The sequence below is a fragment of the Pantherophis guttatus genome, chromosome 2 (genome assembly GCF_059756535.1).
Source record: "Pantherophis guttatus breed Tessera chromosome 2, ASM5975653v1, whole genome shotgun sequence".
NCBI classification, from domain to species: domain Eukaryota; kingdom Metazoa; phylum Chordata; class Lepidosauria; order Squamata; family Colubridae; genus Pantherophis; species Pantherophis guttatus.
In genome coordinates this window covers 47579437-47601798 of record NC_142064.1, presented here as the reverse complement: position 1 = coordinate 47601798, position 22362 = coordinate 47579437, and the positions used below count along the sequence as shown (strand labels likewise).

Sequence of the window (22362 nt, the reverse complement as noted above, 5' to 3'; positions counted from 1 at the left end):
GCGAGCATGCACTCCCACATAGGTGATCACATAGGTGATCTGCGCATACTCAGAAGAGTGCGCACACGCGATGCAAACCAGTAGTAGAGGTAAGTAGAACCCATCCCTGCTTTCATGATATTAAAGACTGCAATGTAGGGGCTAGAAGAGCACATTATTAAAATGAATAGGAATAAAAATAAAAATATGGAAAATAAAAATGAATATATTATGTGTTTATGGACACTATGGATCTGGACTTCCCTTTTTGTCCTCATTCTCCCCTCATCTCCAAATTAACTAGTAGGTATTTATTTTCATGTTTTTTTGTTATGTAAGTTTAAGTGCGCCATCCATTTGACTAGAGTACTTCAGTGTGTTCCAGGCTCATCCCAGCAGTTCGCGCGCGTGCACACACACACACACACACACAACTTATGCTTTTGTTTCTTTTTTTAAAAAAAAGTCCAGCCACCCAATGTGAAAGCTGTTTAGACCAGAATGAAACAAATTATGTTACAGAATACCAAAGAAATATGTATAGTTCTGCTAATGAGAAATATAAAAATTGGTCAGGGTAGAATGAAAAAAAAAAAAAGGAAAGAGGTTGTACAGTTGCCATTGTGGGGAGAATCTCTGGGATAAAAAAAAAAAAGAATGAATTGCCTGGAATGATGTTTTTGTTTCAAATAATACTATTTTGACATTCAAGCAATGTCAGAAAGATACATCTAGGTTTGAATGGCAAAAGAAAACCTTAGGGTTAAATAGGCAGTCATCCAAAAACAAAAACAAGGAAGATTGGGGTTTTCTATCTCAACATTGTATTGTGCAGCATGCTGGGAATTTTTTGGATTAAACAATGGATGCTGCTAAAAAATGTTAAAATTAGAAAAACACACTCTGAGGTTGGGATAGCACGACAGTCTATGGGATGATAAAGCTAGGTTGATATAGATTTCAAAAATCATATTAAAAGTGCCATATTGACAATAATGAATAGATATAAACCCAGACTTTACTAGAAAAGGTTTTATGAGTCTTAGCACAAGAAGCATTTTATAGGAAAGAAAGGGCTGGTAAAGAAAAATGGTTAACCTATTAGGAGTTGTTAGAACAAGAACATGGAGTATAAGATGAAATCAGGAGAACAACTGACTCCATAGGGATTTAGTTTTCAATGGTTTTCATATGCACAGTTACAGAAAAATACTATTTTTCACTTTTTTTTCTTCAGCTTAAAGTGACATACAGCTAACCATGCTGGAATACCAGTTTCTCCAGGTAAATCAGCCCATTTTCCATAGTTTGTCCTTGTGCTTTATGTACAGTAAGAGCAAAGTATGACTATTTTGGGGAAAGCATTTGTTGTAGGCAAGCATCTTTGCCTTCCGATAAATTGAACATAATGTTTGGAATCACCAATTGTCCAGTGACAATTCCAGTTTATGTGGTGGTAATCCAAACAGTTCAATTGAATCAAGGAATTCAGTTGGAAAATGAGTAGTGTTAGCTCCTTCACTACCACACTGAAGGAACAATATTTTTTTTCATCATTCAGAGAAACATCTAATGAATGTGGAATACAGATGTCATTTGCTTATGATGTGTCTCTCTAACTTGTGTAATATTTGCGTAAAGACTGCACCTGTTCCTAAGATTTGAAGATGTTGTATCTTCTCCCTATGCACAGGAATGGTAACACATTTTAATGAAAAACTCCAGGCAGATGAGTTTATTGAGAATGCCTGGGAAGCCGTTTGGCAGAATTCTGATTGAAAAGGTTAAAAAAAAAAAAGTGTCAATGAGTAATATTTGTAGAGCAGCTTTATGTTAGGCAAGGATGGGAAGACCAGATTTAATCTTTAACTGGTTTTTAAAGAACACAGGAATTTGAGAAAAAATAGTATGCATTTCTTTATTGAGAGAAATTATGTAATAAAGCGAATAGATTTGATTATGGATTGTTCTGCATGAATGTGAAAATTGCTTGCTGGATCTGATAAGAGAAGTATATGATGAGGAAAAACATGTGTGAGAATAAATGCAATGCATAGTAAATGGTTCAGCATTGAGCAGTGGGTAAGACAAGCATGTACAATGTCTCGGTTGTTTAATATATTAATGGATAAATGTATAAGCATGTGATTTTTAATTTTGGGGCCAAATTTATATATATTTTTATTGTTTTTTAATATTTGTATTTCATGTTCTTAATTCTGGCTGTACACCGCCCTGAGTCCTCAGGGAGAAGGACAGTATATAAATTGGAAATAAATAAATAAATTGGAAATAAATGATTGTAGTGAAGTTAGAATGCAGGGGTAATTTGGAGACATCAATATATATGTGTTTTACTATGCATCTGATGGATATATGTCTCTTTGTGTGTATGTATACAGCAGCCACACACACACACATATGAGTGTGTGTGTGTGTGTGTATCCAGTGTATATTTATGTGTATGTATAAAAACACATCAAATGCATAGTGTACACACGCACACATACATGTCATTAGCTGAAAATCTATGATTTTCAAGCACATACAGTATATTCTAGCCATGCAACAAGTAGTATAGATCTGAAAATTAATGTATCAAGGACTAGGGTGGATATGCTTGACAGGGAAGTAGAAACTTTGTGTATAGTACTGTGTTTCTTCACATTTTGCTATAGAGAAATGTAGTTAGAAATCATAGGACAAATAGAGTGGAAATGAGATATTTGAGAAGCCTGGGTGGTAAGAAAATAGATAGACCCATGAATTTATGAATGCTTAGTGAAAATCAATCCAGTAAAAAAAAAAAACCTATATTTTGAGTACAGAAGTATATTCAATATAGAAGAAAAAATTAGGGTGAAATTCTATAAAATAATATCTATGAAAGAAGATTGAATGACTAAAGGAAAGGATAGACTGAGAATGGTGATTGAATGGAGTCTAAAGAACAAAAGGCAACATGTGAAAGCATGTTTTTTTAAAAACAGCAATGTATAGGCAGATGAAGTAAATGACATTGGTGTAAACTAGTTTTAGGTTTTGTTTTTTCTTTTTAAAAAGCTTTAATTTCTTTGATTTATTATTTCTTACTCCTTTTCTGCACTTCATAACTATTGAATGTGTTTGTATAAATATATGTATCATTTATAATTGTAGTCATCCTAATCCTGCAAGCAAGTTAAATTTTGTCATTTTTTTCAGCTTGCTTTATATGCTCACTCCCTACATGTGCTTTTCGTTACATTCTATATGCACTATCCTTTATAGTTAACTTTGCACAGTATTTTGTTCCACCCTGTCTCCTTTCTATCAGCATGCAATATAAGTGCCTTGGCACTCTTACACCGTTAGTACTCATATTTTACAGCCATCACGATTCCCTTAAGAGCATCTAAATTTTATATCCTGAGCTTACACAGCATACCATTCTTCATTTCACCAAATTTTCAGTTTGATATTGTGTCTCACTGGCAGTAAAAAGATGTGTCCTGATCTTGAACTGATACACATGAAGGCCATTCACTGGCAAACACCGCAAATAACATCTCATGATTTTCCCAGTCTGAAATTTGTGCTCAAGAAAGCTCTGTTTGCTTTCTTTTGGTTGTTGTTTCATTTTGTTTTGCTTCGTTATACTACATAATTCAGTTATAATTTTGTTTTGGCAAACTCTGCTGTAGCGGTGAAGAGAAATAAACAATATCTAGTTTCATAGCTTCAATTGTCCACTCGTAGCACAGGGACAACAGTCTGTTTTTAGTCACAGTGGATTATCTTATTACAGCTATACTTCCTGCAGCATTTCAATAGATGCTAGTCATCCCCACTGTTTTTATGGTAGAAAGATGCTGATGTTATTCTTTCTTTTTTTTTACATTAACTACATTTTATTGTGTTGACTATAAATTAGTATATGACAAGATTAGTACAGCATATGACAATATAACACAAACACATTGTGCTCACATTGCAGCACTGGTCAAAAGGGCTCAGCAGATATTATACTACCTGAGACTTCTCAGGAAACAACTGAATGAAAAACTGCTGGTGACCTTCTACCACTGCACCATAGAGAATATTTTAATTTACTGCACCTGTCTATGGTTTTTCAGTTGCACAGTGGCAGATAGGATAGCACTCCATAGGATTAACGTCATTGCCCAGAGGATCATTAGTTGCCTTCTCTCCTCTTTAGAAGACCTTTATAGCTCCTGCTGCCATAAGAAAGTTCAAAACATTCTTAAAGATCCATCTCATCTGGGCACCCTTTTTTTAAACTATTACCATCTGGCAGATGGTACAGGATAATAAAAATAAGGACAAATAGGCTGAAAAACAGCTTCTATCCCAGGGCAGTAACTATATTGCATTCTACTGTATAGTGCAATGTTAGTGCAATATTGGGTTTTCAGTTCCTAATATTACCCATATTTTATTAAACATGCAAAAAGTAATGTCTAAGGCAGTGGTGAAATCCAAATTTTTTTACTACCAGTTCTGTGGGCATGGCTTTGTGGGCATGGCAGGGGAAGGATACTGCAAAATCTCCATTCCCACCCCACTCTGGGGCCAGCCAGATGTGGTATTTGCCAGTTCTCCGAACTGCTCAAAATTTCCGCTACCGGTTTTCCAGAACCTGTCAGAACCTGCTGGATTTCACCCCTGGTTGAAGGATGCTATATCCCATTCTACTGTGTATAATGTTGCAGTCTTGTGTTTTTCATAAAGTGCATTGGGCAATGACATTTGGGACATCAAGATTCAAACTTGCCTATATCCCTATATTTTAGCCACAGGGCTACTGTGACAACAATCAAATTTAAAGTGTTTTTACATCATTTTATAGACCATCACAAATCAATAATAAATTACATGGAGACTTCAGATTAGATGTGGTGTAATTCCAGCAATCAATCAATCAGAATAGAGGTAGAAGGGACCTTGGAGGTCTTCTAATCCAACCCCCTGCTCAATCAGGGGACCCTATGCCATTTCAGACAGGTGGCTGTCCAGTCTCTTCTTAAAAACCTCTGGTGATGAAGCACCTACAACTTCTGAAGGCCAGCTGTTCCTCTGGTTAATTTTTCTCACTGTTAGGAAGTTTCTCCTTAATACTATATTAAATGATCATTTGTGTGAATTAGGAACAATAAAGGGGCCCAAAAGATTTGGCAGACTACTAAATTCCATTACTTTTAAATAAGCTTTCAATATGGACACTTGCAGTGTTAAGTGGTTTGATTTTAAATTTGTAGGGTTTCACTATAGGTGGAAAATTGATTCATTTGTTAGATTGGAAGAATGTAATTAAATAGCAGAGGATTCACCAGAAGATAATTAGGAATAAATAGCTACTGGAATATTTTCATAAAAACAGCTGAAAGTTTTAAAATAAATGTGACTTTAACAGTGGGTGTTTAATCAGAAGATGGTGTAAGTTTCACATGAATGTAGAATTTGAACAAATATGTTTAGTAACAGAGTTGCTCATTTGGGAATAACTGATGAATATAATTTGAAGAATGGTCTGTTTCTACTTCTCTGTATATAAATTTACCTATTCCAATTTCTAAGGTGAGAAAAAATAGAATTTAACTTGTGTCTCAAATTGCCTGGAAACAACAATCTATATATGTTCCATTTTAACGTTTAGTATGTTATGAGGCAAAATATAAAATTATACAGTTAGAATAGAATAGAATAGAATAGAATAGAATAGAATAGAATAGAATAGAATAGAATAGAATAGAATAGAATAGAATAGAATAGAATAGAATAGAATAGAATTCTTTATTGGCCAAGTATGATTGGACACACAAGGAATTTGTCTTTGGTGCATATGCTCTCAGTGTACATAAAAGGGTAAAAAAAAGAAAAAAATACATTCATCAAGAATCATAAGATACAACACTTAGCAATAGTCATAAGTTACTAATAAGCAATCAAATCATACTAGGAAACAAACTGAACAATATAAATTGTAAAAATACAAGCAACATGGTTATACTCATGAGTGGGAGGAGATAGGTAATAGGAAGGATGAGAAGAATAATAGTAATACAGTCTTAGTAGTTTGACTGTGGTGGGAATTAGTTGATTAGTAGAGTGATGGCATTTGGGAAAAAACTGTCCTTGTGTCTAGTTGTTTTGGTGTACAGTGGCCAATAGTGTCTTTTTGAGAGTAGAAGTTGAAACAATTTATGTCCAGGATGTGAGGGGTCTGTAGATATTTTCTCAGCACTCTTTTTGACTCGTGCAGTATACAGGTCCTCAATGGAAGGCAGGTTGGTAGTAATTGTTTTTTCTGCAGTTCTAATTATTCTCTGAAGTCTGTGTCTGTCTTGTTTGGTTGCAGAGCCAAACCAGACAATTATAGAGATGCAGATGACAGACTCATAATTCCTCTGTAGCAGCTCTTGGGGCAGTTTGAGCTTTCTGAGTTGGCGCAGAAAGAACATTCTTTGTTGTGCTTTTTTGATGACGTTTTTGATGTTGTGTGTCCATTTTAGGTCATGAAATATGGTAGAAACTAGAAATTTGAAGGTCTCTACTGTTGATACTATGTTGTGTAGTATTGTAAGCAGTGGTAGTATGGGAGGGTTTCTCCTAAAGTCTACCACCATTTCTATGGTTTTGAGTGTGTTCATTTCCAGATTGTTCTGGTTGCACCATGAGGCTAGTTGTTCAACCTCCTGATTCATCATTGTCTCGAATGAGACCGATCACTGTTGTATCATCTACAAACTTCAGTACTTTAACTGAGGGAACTTTTGAGATGCAGTCATTGGTGTATAGAGAGAAGAGAAGTGGACAGAGCACACAGCCTTGGGCGGGCCCTGTATTAATTGTACAGGTATCTGATGTGATTCTGCTTAGCTTCACCTGCTGCTTCCTGTCGGTTAGGAAGCTTATGGTCCATTTACCGTTCAGGTAAACTGTTCAGGTACCGCTAGTTGGTTTAGCTTAGTTAGAAGAATGTCTGGAATGATGTTGTTGAATACTGAACTAAAGTCTACAAAGAGGACCCTTGCATAGGTCTTTGGAGATTCAAGATGTTGTAGGATGTAGTGCAGAGCCATATTAACAGCATCATCTATTGATCTATTTGCTCAGTATGCAAATTGCAGGGGGTCTAACAATGGATCCGTGATGGTTTTCAAGTGAGACAGCACTAGCCTTTCAAAAGTTTTCATAACTACAGATATTAGAGCAACTGGTCTCTGATGGTGGACTTCTTCGGCACAGGGATGATAGTAGAGCATTTAAAGCAAGAAGGAACATAGCACATTTCTAGTGATTTATTGAAGATTTGGGTGAAGATGGGGGCCAATTGGTCAGCACAGACTTTTAAGTAAGAAGGAGTTATCTTGTCTGGGCTTGGAGCTTTTCTTGGTTTTTGTCTGTGAAATAGGTCTTGCACTTCCTTATGACACAAGTAAGGAACAATTGGGCAATTAATTTAGGATAGAAATCTGGGATTGGAAAAAACATTACTTCTAATCTTTTAAAATTCTACAGAATTAAATGTTTAAACTGTTGTTTACTTCGTAGGCATCCAGCCACAATAATATTGCACACTTTATGATGTCATCACACAAAGAAATGGGAAAGAAATTATGAACTGAAGATGGTTCTGATAAAAGCAGAGCTGAGTGAAATTAAAAGTTGGTGAGCTCATAATTCCTCTCCTGGCAAGGAGAAGACCTCGGATAATCCACAAGTCTTCCACACAGTCTTTCCTTATAATGAGACTGCAAGACAATGGTCTCAAGCAGGTTTAGAACTCTAGAATATGAGGGAAAACGATCTTCATTCAAAACACAACCGGTGCCATTGACAGGACCCTGGGTTTGCATACCCCCTTTTCTAAACAGTTTCAGAAATTTCTTGTTGTAAAATGCAACAAAACTCACTCAACAACTATGTTGTTTAGCAATAGAATTTGGGACTCAATTGTAGTCCTAAGTCAAGGATTGTCTATATTTTAAAATACCTTAGTGCAAAACAGAGAGTACTGATTAATTGAAGGACAAATTTCAAATGGCCTACACAAGCTGGCTAACACCTGTTGGTACATCTATGGCAAAGTGGGAATTGTAGTAAAAAGAACATGGAAGAGATTCCTAAGTTTAAGTTGAATGCTCACCAATTCCTATTGTCAATACTTAAAAGTTCAAGCTATTACCTGACAGGCCTAAGAACTATGTTTTGTTTTACTTGAGCAGATTAATTTCTTACATTTACTCTTATCCTACCACCCGAGGTCCCTTCCAACTTTGTTATTCTGTTGCCTGAACATTCATTTCTAACCCATTTATGAATGGCCACCATCTCTTCAGCCCAATAGTCTAGTCTGTCATAGTTATTCCTCAGTATAGAATCCATTTCTGTTACAAATATCATTTCTTTTGTCTCAAACAAAACAATGGGCAGGTTGTAGAAAATCAGAACTTAAAGATTCATAGTTTGAAAACGGCCACAATTTCTTCAAAACCTAGCATGATACTTCCTTGTGTAATACAGGTATCACACCATTCTGACAAATAAATAACTATCATTTTTTTTAAGAAAGAGAAATCTTCTTTAGTAGATAATAGGAAGATTGATTTCTAGATTGCTCAAATAATACTTGACATTAAGGAACATCAGTTACTCCCATTGGGCTATCTTGTTGTGAGAAGAATCAGCCAGATAGATAGATAGATAGATAGATAGATAGATAGATAGATAGATAGATAGATAGATAGATAGATAGATAGATAGATAGATATAGATATAGATATTTTGCACAGACCTAGTATTTGTTTCATAAGTGATAATCAGCAATCTGATCATATTATCTCCTTTTCATTTAGCTAAATAAATATTATTGCTAAGCAACTAGAGAAAGGACATAAGAATCCAGCCATTCCAGAACACTTATTTCTTGTTCATAACATCATTTGATATTTTCTTCCCTTATTGATTCTCATTTAACAAATGAACAATTATATTTAAAAAGCACTAAAGAAGCTTATGAGTCATGCCACTTTCAGGATCCTAGTTGGCTATGTGTTTCTGAATTTTTTAATGTGCATTTCAGAAACTCCTGTCATAATCACAGGTGCTTGTTAATGATTTTAAAATTACAAAAGGAAAAGTACAATTAATGATGAATCATAACTACTTTGTGGTATATGTGAAAGATATGGACGGAAAGCAGAAATTTGGGAATGATATACCACAGAGCACATGTACAGTAGATTCGCTGAAAAGGAACAGATGATTAGATTAAAAACTGAAACATTCATCATTTTTTGTATCTTTATTAACATTTTCATTTTTAGTCTCTTTGACTTTCATCAATTAGTTCCTACAGAGTTATAGCTCTCATTGAGATCAGAACTAAAGCCTCATTTGCTTCTACTTTCTCTACAATGAAAGTAAGTTGACCTCTAGTAAAATAACATTGTCAAATAATTAAGGATTCATTCCTAAATACTTCTGCAAGATGGAAGCTTTTTTCCGCTCTTCAATTATTAATCTTGTTTTAGTTCAACAGCTCACAATAGCAAATATCTTCTTTAATTAGTAAATTAAAAGAGGTTTTCAAAATGCCTTATCTTTTTAGCTTTATTATCCCATCTGTGCATGTGTTGAAAAGAGCTAAGATATGTATAATGCTAATTAATTTTGTACCACACTAGAGCTGTTAAGCTAGGTATTCAAATCCTCCACCCAATTCAAATGCATCCTGAAGCTTAAAGTTATTATTGTTAATTAGTATTTTAATTTACTTTAATTTAATTAAGCTATATTTAATTCAGTTACATGAAGACACTCAAGCAAACTGTGAAAATACATATGATAATAATAGCTATGAATTTAGAAAAATATTGTGTTACAAATGCTGTTTTATTACATATAGATTCACAGATGGATAATAAGTCCTGAGATTTACAACTACCTTCTCTAGCAGCTACCTGTTCTCCAGCATGAATAAAAACAAGTAATCAAAGTAATAACAAAGGTTACATTTACATATAAAATATTATTTCTGGGTAAACCTAGGTGATACATAGAGCTTAGTCTTTTCTGTATTTATGGAGAAAATGTTTGTAATAACATATTTTGAAAAAAATCAAAATAAAGATTTTGCTTGAATAACAATTGGGAAACATGTCTATTAAACTTCTTTGATGCAATTTCTTTTAAACAATACATCTGCATCTTCCATTCGTTGATGCCAAGTATATTCTAGTTTATGAAAAAGTGTAGGTTGTCTTTATTCTTTTCTTTTTTTCTTAAGAGAAATTTTCTGGTGTTAGTTGTTTCAACAAAATACATGGTTTGCCCACTCGTAACTATGCAGGAGTCAATGTGTTGGTTCATGTCAGTTGGATTTTCAACATCACTGCACTGGAAGCAAGACTGAACATACGTAAACTATGATTAAGCTAAGGTAGCTCAATTTAATGATGAGTCAAGAAACACACATCGCAAAGTTGCCAATTAGGATATCAAACAGATTTTAAATCTCTATTATTTTGGAATTTACCTTTTTTGCTTTCTGTGGTTCCTGGTATATATAATAGCAAAAATCCTATTAAACCATCAGATTAGAAACAGCAGTCAATGGAATATCACATATGGCAGATGTAAGAGAAATAAGTAAACTTTCCTTAATTTTAACGTTATGCAGAAAAAACTCGATCTCAAGTGATGATCAGAAGCTCATTTTGAGAGACACTGTATCTCTGTGGAATGGCAGCAGCACAATCTTTAGAGTTCAGCTAGGTGCAACTAAATCATATTTTATTTACCAGGGTAGCTGGAATGCAACATGATGAGATAGATATTTAGATTTTTTTTATAGATAATAGAAATATATTTTTTTATTGAAGGGTGTAATGAGACTCAGTTGGGTGTGGTAGTTAAGGCTCAAGGCTAGAAAATGGCAGCCCATGAGTTCTACTTCCACCTTAGGTACAAAGCCAGATGGGTGACCTTGGGCCAGGCACTCTCTCTTCTCTCAGCCCTAGAAAGGAGTTCATGGCAAATCACTTCCTAAAATCTTGTCAAGAAAGTTATGGGGCTTGTCTAGGTACTTGCCAGGAGTCAAGATTGACTCGAAGGCACACCTCCGCTCTGCAAAAATGTAACATCTATATATTTTGTTGGCTCTGCCAGTGGGGTAAACAACCAAAAGATGCTTATAAAGATATTTATAATATCAAAGCACTGAAGAGTAGACTCAGTCTATTTATTTACTATTTATTTTGGCAGTATTATTTTTTTTTAATATTTAAATGTTGTTGTTTTTTAAATCAAGATGAATTGTGTATTTCTGCAATCTTATTTTTATGTTTACCAGGTACATTCTATTATAAGCTTCTTTTTTTGGGGTAGTAAATATGTCAAATATTTTCTTAGGAATTTGAATGCCTTCCTATATTTTCATTCCTCTGAAATACTGAGTGTCCAATATATGCAACAGAGTTGAGGGTAGATTGTTAGATAATCAATGGAATTAAAGGTAATTTTTTGAATTATTTATTTTGACAGAAACTCTATATTCTACTCATCAGAAAAAGAAGAAGAACCAGTAGTCTGAGGTAACAATTTATGATTTACTTGTTTCTGACAAGCACTATTGTTTTAGTAAGGTACTAAAAAGGAAAATTTTAATATGTATAGCAAAGAACGACATTTTAGTTGGTATTTATTTCTTCAGCCTTATGATACAATATGTGCAGTGAAAAAAAATCAACTATTTATCTCAATGGAGTTCTCAAAGCCCACCTTCTTTTTGAATTCTTCCCTTAATTCTTAATTCTCAGCACATAGTTTATGCACCTGTTTTCCAAGAAATTACCCAAATGTGAAGGATCTGTCTTCATATTTCTTACTTAACAAAAGAACCTATGCATTTTATTCATCAGCAGCAAAGAAAACCCTTTGCACACATGAGCTGCATACTGTGATTTAAATGGCTTACCTGCTGCACAGTGTTTCAGAACAATATTCCCCAGGTATTAAGCTGCTCATTTTGCTTCATCCAACCGAAGAAACTTTTCTACCCAAGGGTCCCCGAAGCAGCCTCTTGATAAGTCCACAGGAGCAACAATTAACAGCTTCACTGTGTGCTCAATACCATATCCGCCCAGTCGAAGGATTCCAGTTTTTTTTATTGCTGAAGTTCATTTTATTTTTCCTACCATTAAATCTTTTCTTTCTTTCTTTCTTTCTTTTTCTTTCTTTCTTTCTTTCTTTCTTTCTTTCTTTCTTTCTTTCTTTCTTTCTTTCTTTCTTTCTTTCTTTCTTTCTTTCTTTCTCTCTCTCTCTCTCTCTTCCTCCCTCCCTCCCTCCCTTCCTTCCTTCCTTCCTTCCTTCCTTCCTTCCTTCCCTCCTTCCGTCCTTTCTTCCTCTCTCTCTCTCTCTCTCTTTCTCTCCTCTCTACACCTCTCCTCACCTTCCTCCTGCCCCACTCCACCCCACCTCATCCCACCCAACCCCATTCCTGGGTAATACTGGTCTTTCAACTCAGTTGTTTTACTTTCTTTTAACCTCATTGCTTTGCTGATCATAGAACAAAAGAACTCCTAATATGAAGTCTAATTTCCCCAAGACTGAATTGCTATGATAATTTTAAACTAGAAACTTATTGACAAACTTATTTTGATATTAATTAGTGCTATGTAGAGGATGTATTGAAATTCTGGAGATTGCCCAACCCATGCTACCTTCTTCTCGGGGTAGGCTATCCTGATTAATTCCCAGTTTCAATCCATAATTTATGAAAATTGGTTTATATTCATTCTTGCTGAGACGTTCTCCTGCTATCATTAAATGAACCACTCATGTCAAAAATGGCATTCTTTCCTCTTTAAAGCATTGTAAGACAGATACTGCAATTCAGTGTAATTTTTTTTATCTCGTCCTAGTGCAGATACCTCTCTACAATTTCTCTAAACTCTTTGAATAGCCAGACTTAATCTGAGACTTCAGATCTGCTTTCACCTCACAAACAGGACTCCGGATGTCTTAAGAAACATAAAACAGTCTTGCCATTTTGTGTGAAGAGGAAAGGAGACCATTACTATCCCGAATAATCATCTTGATGCTATCCCACTATTTTTCTGACAGAGATCCTGCTGTCTCCCAAGATAGTGTGTGTCTTTACTCCAAATTTGGAATGTCCTGTTATAGACACATCATACTAAATTTAGATTTATTTATCTTTTGACCCAGTTCAAACCACTTCCACAGCCTTCCAGAATTCCCAATATGAAATAATGCTCACTCACAATCTAACTACAATTATCCCCCCCTTCCTGATGACCCTCCTTCTCTATGATAGATTTCCATGCTTGCAACAACAGAGTTAATACAATTATTTATAAGTGTTTAAAATAAAAATACAAATTATTGTCAGTGTCATCATTATCATCATCATCATCACCACCATCATCACCTTTTACAGAAGAAGTATCCTTTTGTGAACTATATACAAGAATGCTAATTTCATACTGTATGTATGTGTGTGTGTATATATATATATATATATGTATGTATGTATGTATGTATGTATGTATGTATGTATGTATGTATATATATATATCCCCATTTATATGTCGTGAGAATGGCTGATGGTCGGATTCCGAATGATCTCCTGTATGGAGAATTAGTGCAGGGAAAGCGCCTCAAAGGGAAACCACAGCTGCGATATAAGGATATCTGCAAGAGGGACCTAAAGGCCATGGGAATGGATATTAACAACTGGGAAACCTTGACCTCTGATTGTTCAGTTTGGAGGCTAAAGACGCAGCATGGCCTTCTCCAATTCGAAGAGAAACTTGTTCGGCAGGCTGAGGCAAAGAGGCAGTCCTGGAACCAGTGAAATCTGGGGGCTGGGCAGGGGACAGAATGTATCTGTCCTCAGTGTGGAAGGGATTGCCACTCTCGAATTGGCCTTTTTAGTCACACTAGATGATGTTTTAGGACCTCTTTCCAGAGCACAATACCATAGCAATCAGGGTTTTTCCTATGTTGAAAAAAGATGTTAAATGGCCATGGTGGGATGAAATCTCTAATCATCGCTTTCAGGCCTGTCAGACATTTTATGTTGTTTCTTCTGAGACTTATGGGAGACTGGGATAGCACTATTTTGGTTTTTTTGAACCTCTTCAGCCAGACACACCCATATTTTATGACTCCTCCCTGTAAAGGTCAAATATATATATATATATGCATACACACACACACACATATATTCCAGCATTTTAAAGATATTTAATCTGTTTTAGATAGGAATAATCTACAGGATATATGAGACCTATTGATTAATTTAATTAAACCCATGGAAATAACACATGAAGAGAGTGTTCCTTTGTCCATAAGGCAGCTGTTTTTTATCAGTTAGCAGAACAGCATGAGGTTAACCTATATGATTCTAAATGTAAATTTCCCTTTGAGGTGCTTTTAAATTTAGGGAAAAAGTTAAGAGCACCCCAGTAAGGTGATTGTCACCAGACTGTGAAGAAATGCCTAAAGCATGCATACAGTTCTGTCAGGGGGCGAACATTTAGAAAAGTCAATTGGAGATTAAACATATAATTTCAAGAAACTTCAGAATATTGTTAAAATATTTCTCAACACTTGTTGAAGAGAATATAATATACATTGTCTGGGAAATATGCACATAAATGGCAGATCAAATGCACATTGTCAGTAAGGCATAATAAATGTGTCAGGTGAATTGGTTTACACATTAATTCATATTTTCTTTGGCACGTATATCACACATGTACCATTCACTCAGAATGATTAATCCATCATTCAGTAGATAATTTTCTAACCTATGATAAGCCATATTATATGGTGGATATGACTAATTTTTATGGTATAGGATAGTGATGGCTAACCTTTTTGCCATCACGTGCCAGAAGAGGGGTGGGTGGGGGAGGGTCGTGCGTGCCCGTGCCCACACCCATAATTCTATGTGCCCTGCCCTGCACATGCGCGTGCAACCCCCCTCCCCCTGGCTCCTGGGACACGATGGCCTGGTAGGCCTGTTTTTCTTTCTTTCTTTTTTTTTTTTAATATACTTTATTGAGTTTTTTAAAAAGGTTTTTTTTTAAAAAAGAAAATATCAAATCTCAGGTAACATCTGAGGTATCGTGCAATTACATATATACAGTATATACACAGCAAGTATCTTCAAACCAATCATTGTTATTAATCGTTATTAGAAATAAGTATATCCTTATAATCATATTCTATTATTCCACCATATGTACCACCTTTGCCATACTGCCTTGAATTTTGAATTTTCCTCATCTTTAAGCATACTGGTTAATTTCGCCATTTCTGCACATTCCAAAATTTTATTTATTATTATCACCTCTGGAGGAACTTGTTTATCCTTCCAATATTTTGCGAAGGTTAATCTGGCCGCTGTTATGATATGTATTATTAGTTGTGTCTTATCCTTAGAGAGCCCGTCTCCTGTCATTCCCAGTAGGAAAATTTCTGGAGAGAATTTTATATCTTCTTCCACTATTTCCTGCAGCCAAGTTCGTATTTTTGTCCAGAACTTCTTTGTCTCTGAGCAAGACCACCACATATGAAAGAAGGTGCCAATCTCCTTTCCACAGTTCCAACAAATTCCTGAGGCATTAGGAAATATTTTTGCTAATCTAGCTGGGGCTAGATACCATCTGTGAAGTAGTTTGTAGTGGTTCTCCCTATAAGTAGCTGATTTAGTAAAATTATAATTTCTATTCCAAGCCTCCTCCCAATCATTAAAATTTAGTCTGTGGCCAATATTTTTTTCCCAAATGTTTAGTTGGTTTCTCGCTATCCCTTCTGCTCTGTCTTCGCCTAATAAGAGGTTATAGAATCTGGCTAACATTTTCTTTTCAATCCCCAGCATAATTTTATCTAAATTATTGTGCTTTGTCTCTATCCCAAATTGATCCCTATCTTTTTGATATCTAGAGGTTATCTGCATGTAACTCCACCAGTCCAAATTAAAGCCTTGATTGTTTAGTGTTTCTCGAGATCTAAGAGTACCATTTCCATCTAATATGTCTTTATACGTGCCAAATTTTCCAATGTCTCTTTTATTAGCAGCAAGCAGCGCCTCCATAATTGAGAGCCAAATCGGAATTTTGGTATAAAATCTTTGTCTGATTTCTTCCCATGTTTGGATCAGAGTCTCCCTTAATTTGTGTCTGTGAAAATGAAGTTTCTTTTTGTTCTTTGGGCCCCATAGATAAGCATGCCAGCCTGCCTGTAGATCGTGGCCTTCTAATGTCAGAATTCTTTTATTTTGTAATGTGACCCAATCTTTAATCCATACTAATTTGGCCGCGTTCTGATATAATTGCCAATCCGGTAGTCCGAAACCGCCCATGTTTCTTTTCCCTTGCAGCGTTTTATATGCAATTCTTGCCTTCTTCCCTTCCCACAGAAAATCTCGCACCTTCCTTTCCAAATCTAAAAAATATTTTTTATCCAGGTTCACCGGAATGGTTTGAAACAGAAATATGATTTTGGGAAGAATATTCATTTTAATTGCTGAAATCTTACCTGTAAGGGATAGTTTTAGTTTCTTCCATTTATCTATATCCTGCTTTATTTTCTGTAGTAATGGACTGTAATTGTCCTCTTTTAAGGAGGAATACCTTACAGTGATCCAGATTCCTAAATATTTTATCTTCTTTGCTATTTGCAGTTCCAGGGACTTTTCTAACCGCTTCTTGTTCATCTCCTCCATATTTCTTACTAAGATTTTGGTTTTAGTTTTGTTAAGTTTAAAACCAGCTACTTCACCATATTGTTGTATTTCCTGGAGTACCTTGGGACCAGATTCTAAGGGATCTTCCATTATTAAGGCCACGTCATCCGCGAAGGCTTGTATTTTAAAATTTTCTTTCTTAATTTGTAATCCTTTAATTTCTTTGTTGTCTCTAATCTTTCTTAATAGAATTTCCAGCGCCATTATAAAGAGTAAGGGGGACAGGGGGCATCCCTGTCTGACTCCCTTTTGTATCCAGAATGTCCGTGTCTTATCCCCGTTTATTAATATACTTGCTCTCTGTGTGTTATATATATTTTCAATCATCTTTCTAAAATTTTGCCGAATCCCATCAAATCAATTTGGTTAATTATGAATTTCCAATTTAAATTGTCGAACGCCTTTTGGGCGTTCAAAAATGCTAGCGCCAGCTGTTTTTCCGGGTGCTGTTCATAGTATTCTATAACATCTATTATTGTCCTCACATTATCCCTCATTTGCCTCCCTGGGAGGAATCCTTTCTGATCGCTATGAATCCAGCCATTTAAAAAAATTTTTAGTCTCTCCGCAATTATACTAGTAAATAATTTATAATCTGAATTTAACAGAGAAATCGGCCTGTAATTTGCTATCTGTTTTGGGTCAGCACCTTCTTTCAAAATGAGGGTAATATAGGTTTCCTTCCAGGAGTCTGGGATTCTTGTACCGACTAGTACCTCGTTGAATATGTCCAACAATTCTAATAGTAGTTCTTCCTCAAATTTTGTGTATATTTCCCCCGGGAGTCCGTCTGGACCTGGTGTTTTATTTTTCTTTATTTTAGCAAGCGCAGATTTAAGTTCTTCCATTGTGATTTTATTATTTAACATTTCTCTCTCCTCTTCTGCTATCTGTGGCAAGTTAGCTTCCATCAAATATTGTGCAATTTTGTCTGGGTCAATCACTTCCTCTTTATATAAGGCTTCATAGAATTTTCTCGCTCTTTCTAGCTTATCCATTTCTTTTGTCAGAATGTCCCCATTGATGTCTTCTAATATAAGAATCCGATTTTTTTCCTGTTCTTTTTTTAATCTATATGCTAGCCATCTTCCCGATTTATTGGCGTTTTCAAAGTGATAGTGTTTTATCCTCTTGATTTTTTGTGCCAACTCTTTCTGATCCAGAACATTCAGGTTATGTCTTGCCATCATCCATTTTTGTTTGGCCATCTTGTCTCCCGGGTTTTGTTGTAATTTGCTATCTGCTTCCTCTAAATTCTTATTATATTCGTCTCTAACTTTTCTTTCTTCCTTATTTTTAAATGCCGTATATGAAATCACTACTCCTCTCAAATACGCCTTCATGGTATCCCATACAATTTCCTTCGCCGTATCTTGCCTGCCATTCTCAATGAAAAAGCGCTTAATTTCTTCATTTAATTTTATTATGAAATCTTTTTCATTCAAGAGGTTAGATCTTAGACTCCATCTTTGTTGTCTCCTCTTGTTAACGTAATGCCAATGTATTTCCAGAAGTTTATGGTCTGTCCCAGAATTTATACTTATATCTGCTTTCTTAATTTCTAAACCTAATTTTCTAGTAGTCCATACCATGTCAATTCTAGACCAGGAATTCTGTGGGTTTGAGAAGAAGGTATATTGAGAGTCGTAAGGATGTAAAGTACGCCATATATCAATTAAATTGAGTTCATCAACAAGATCAAAGAAGCTTTTTGGCAGCGGTAATCTTTTATTCCTTTTTCTCTCACCACTTTTATAATCTTTCAATGGATTAACAATTCCGTTAAAATCGCCTAACATACATATTTCCAGATGGGCCCAGTTCCCTAATTGTTCGTGTAGTTTTTTATAAAATTGTCCCTGTTTCTCATTTGGAGCGTATACTCCCACTAACAGCATTTTTGCATTAGCTCTCCTAATTTCTACCATTAAGATTCTCCCTTTAGTATCTTTATGTTTTAATTCTGCCTCGATTCCCTTTTTCACATAAATCGCCACACCCCTTTTCCTTTTCTCCGCTAATGACACAAATAATTTACCAAATTTAGTAAATTCTAAGCAATTTGCCTCATCTTCTTTTATGTGGACCTTCTGTAGACAAATTATATCTGGATTCTGTTTTATCAATTTTAATAGAATTATCTTTCTTTTTTTATGATCATTTAAGCCGTTGACATTTAAGGATATAATTTTTAGGCCATCCATTTCTTATTTTGTGTCCGGGTTCTAGTTTTTATTTGTCTTTAGGGTTACCGCTCTTACTGGTCTGGTCTTTTTTCCTTGCCCTTCCGCTTCTTCTTTTTTCTTCTCCTCCTCTATATCTTCTTTTGTAGTTTGCTCTTGTGAGGTCTCTTCTTCCGTATTTGCTGTATTGAGCTCTTCTTTACTAATCTGTTCTTCTTCTCCTCCTCTTATTTGTTCTAGGAAGTCTTGTGCTTCAGATAGACTATCGATTTTAACTTTTCTTCCTTGCCATGACACAATCATCCCCTCTGGCAGAATCCATCGAAATGTGACATTCCTTCTATTTAAGTGGCTCACCAGGAACCTATAGTTTTTCCTCACTTCCCTCACTCTTCTAGGTACCTGTTTTAGGATATTCACCTCCTTTCCTTGGAATTCAATCTTTTCTTCTCTCGCTATGCTAAGAAGAATATCCCTCACTTTCTTCCTGGCGAACTTCACATGGACCTCCCTGGGAAGTCTATTTCTTCTAACAAAGTTCGTTTGAACCCTGTAGACCTCATCAAGTTCTTTAATAATATCTTGTTTGTCCTGCTGAAGGACATCTGCTATCAACCCGGCTATTTTATCACTTAAGTCCTCCTCCTTCTCTTCGTAAATATTTTGGAGGCGAATGTAGTATGAGGCCTTATCCATTTCCAGCTGTAGCAGGGACTCTTCAATTCCTTTGTGTTGTATCGCATATGTTCGGTCCACCATGTCTAATTTTTTCTCACTTTGATCCATCCTCTGTTCTACATCTTGGATTCTCCTTTCGTTATTCGCAATAGAGGCCTGAATCTCAGTCATTTTTGCATCCAGAACATGAATATCTGTTTTAAGTTCGGAGTGACTATTTAGCAATTTCTCCTGCATTGCAAGCATGGTTTCTTGAATCATAAATAGAGAAGATTGTACTGTTTGAAGAGTTGGAGTTGGTGGTGGCTTATCTGACTTTTGCATACCTTCTAAGGGTTTCTGAATTACCGGGGACAGTGTTGTTAGCGTAGGGTTAGATGGAGCTTTTTTAACTGATTTCAAGATTGTCGAAGTCATTGTTGCCATTTCTTTCAACGTTACCTTTTGTTCTTTTATAATTTTCTCAATGTTTTTCCAGATGACCATTCAATGATTTGCCCTATTTACTTTATCGGTTCCTCTTCTTAAATCTATTAAGGAGTTTGCTATCTTAATTAGTTAGCATCAATTCCTCAGTTCAACAAGCTATCTTCCTTAGATCAAGGCTTATAGATATTATAGTTGTTATGTAACTAAATTCAAATCTTTATATAAGGGTTAATATAAATCTTAAATATAAATATTCAAAGCTTAATATATGGAGTTAAGATGGATAGATTGATAAATATTGTAAATATTGTCTATAAAATAAGTACTCTATAATAAATAAATGTAGCTAAATATAACTAGATAGATATTAATTTAAATAACTATGTATATAATATAAATATAATAAATGTGATTATATAATTAATTTGTTAATTTTAAATCCAAATCCTTATATATAAATATATGGACAAGTAAATATATTCAATAACAGCAAAATAAGATCAGTGTTTGAATTCTATACTCTATATTCCTTAGCTATTTATAATTAATTCTCATTCATACAATTATTCAGAAGATAATCAAAATTCCAATATTAGAGATCCAATTAATCAATTAATCAAAGGACGTAAAAAATGGAAATCAGAAAGTCACCAATTATGTATATCTTTAGTTGTACAAGAATGGTATCAGCCAAGTCATAAATCTTCTTCTCTCCTCTCTCCACCTGCTTCCAATACGTTCCGGCAGTTCTCTATGGTGGATCCTGTTGCTAGATCGTCCTCCTGTCAATCTTCCAAAGACTCCTAGACAGGCTCCTAGAGACTCCTAGAGGGGCTCCTAGAGACTTCTAGAGAGTCTCTGGAGGCTGGGGTCAGCAAAAATCGTCACTTCCTGTCCCACCGGGAGTTGGGAAATGGGCCATTTCAGGCCTCTGGAGAGCCTCCGAGGGAGTGAGAAAGGCTGTTTTCACCCTTCCCAGATAAATAGAGAGGATCTGGAGCCAGGTAAGAAAGAAAAATGGGCCTTCCCCCCCCAGGCCCTCCAGAGGCAGGAAATAGCCTGTTTCCCTACTTCTGGTGGGCCCATAAGACCCGAAAATCAGCTGGCTGGTGGGCGCATGCGCCCCAGAGCTGAGCTGGCATGCACACTGATATGGCTATGCATGCCACCTGTGGCACGCGTGCCATAGGTTCGCCATCATGGGTATAGGATTGGCCTCCAGTTTCTGTATTAAGGTTTGTTCAGTAACTCTGTGTAGTTTCTCTGATCATATAGATGGATTCTGTCTTATGTGCTACACAATAAAGTTTTTGAGGGTATGGATATATAAAGAAAATTCTAATTTTAAACTTCCTAAAGCACACATCCTGTGAGGTAGTTTATGAAGAGCAGACTTTCTCAAATGCTGACAGATGTTCAACAAAAATTAAATTGTGGTTTAAGCAAATTAAAATGAGATCCAAACATTGATTACATTTAATATTATTTTAGTGTAGTGTTTACAAATTCACGTATCATGCATGCTCAGTCTTGCATATTGTTAATACCACCTCATTGTACTTTTAACAAAATTGATATCCTTTTTATATGGTATGACAAACACAATTTTCACAAGATTGAAAAGAAGATTCACCAATATGAAATCAAAAGCAAATTTAAATAAGATAATTAAACAATATTTTGTTAAATAATTTAAAAATATTTTGATTGAAATTATTTTTTTCTGAATCAAAGATAGCACAAAAAATATTATTTTGGTTTAGGAGAAACCCACATTAAAATTATAAAATTTAGAAAAAAGACTTGAGATACCTGCTTGCACATTTCATACCTCCTCTCCTGTCCACCCTCTCCTCTCCTTTGTTTCTCCCCTATCCTCTTCCCTCTTCTCACTTCCTCTTCCCTCCCCTTCTTTCGTCTCTTCCAGGAATACAAATCATACAGTTAAATGAATGATGTAGGTTAACAAGAAGTGTTAGTTGAATATGTTAGATATTCAAGTGCTCTAATACAAGGCTGTCAAACTTGTGGCCCAGAGACCGGATGCGTCATGTGCTGGCCATGCCCATACCCAGTTTAGTGAAGGGGGGGAAGTCCTGATACGTCACCTGACACCACCATGATGATGCATATTTCAAAATTCAAGTTGCCAGTTATTTTTCTGTTTCCAGAGTGTACCTGTAAATGCTTACACTGATTTTATTTGACCTTTAATCTAGTAATTAGGATTAAACAGGACGAGTAAATAGAAAAATTGTCAACAATTTAATATTCACCCATATCCTTTTTGAAGCTAATACTGTTCTTCTC

The 22362-nt window shown here is 35.4% G+C and overlaps 1 long non-coding RNA gene across 1 annotated transcript in view; it reads left to right on the top strand.

Annotated features, from left to right (window-relative positions):
- Positions 1-1242: 1242 nt before the first annotated feature.
- LOC148115099 (uncharacterized) overlaps positions 1243-22362 on the top strand; it is a 48457-nt gene continuing 27337 nt past the window's right edge. Inside the window, exons 1-2 of the long non-coding RNA XR_015731889.1 lie at positions 1243-1263; positions 11527-11576. This is a non-coding gene — a long non-coding RNA (uncharacterized LOC148115099). The remainder of the gene's footprint in view (positions 1264-11526; positions 11577-22362) is intronic.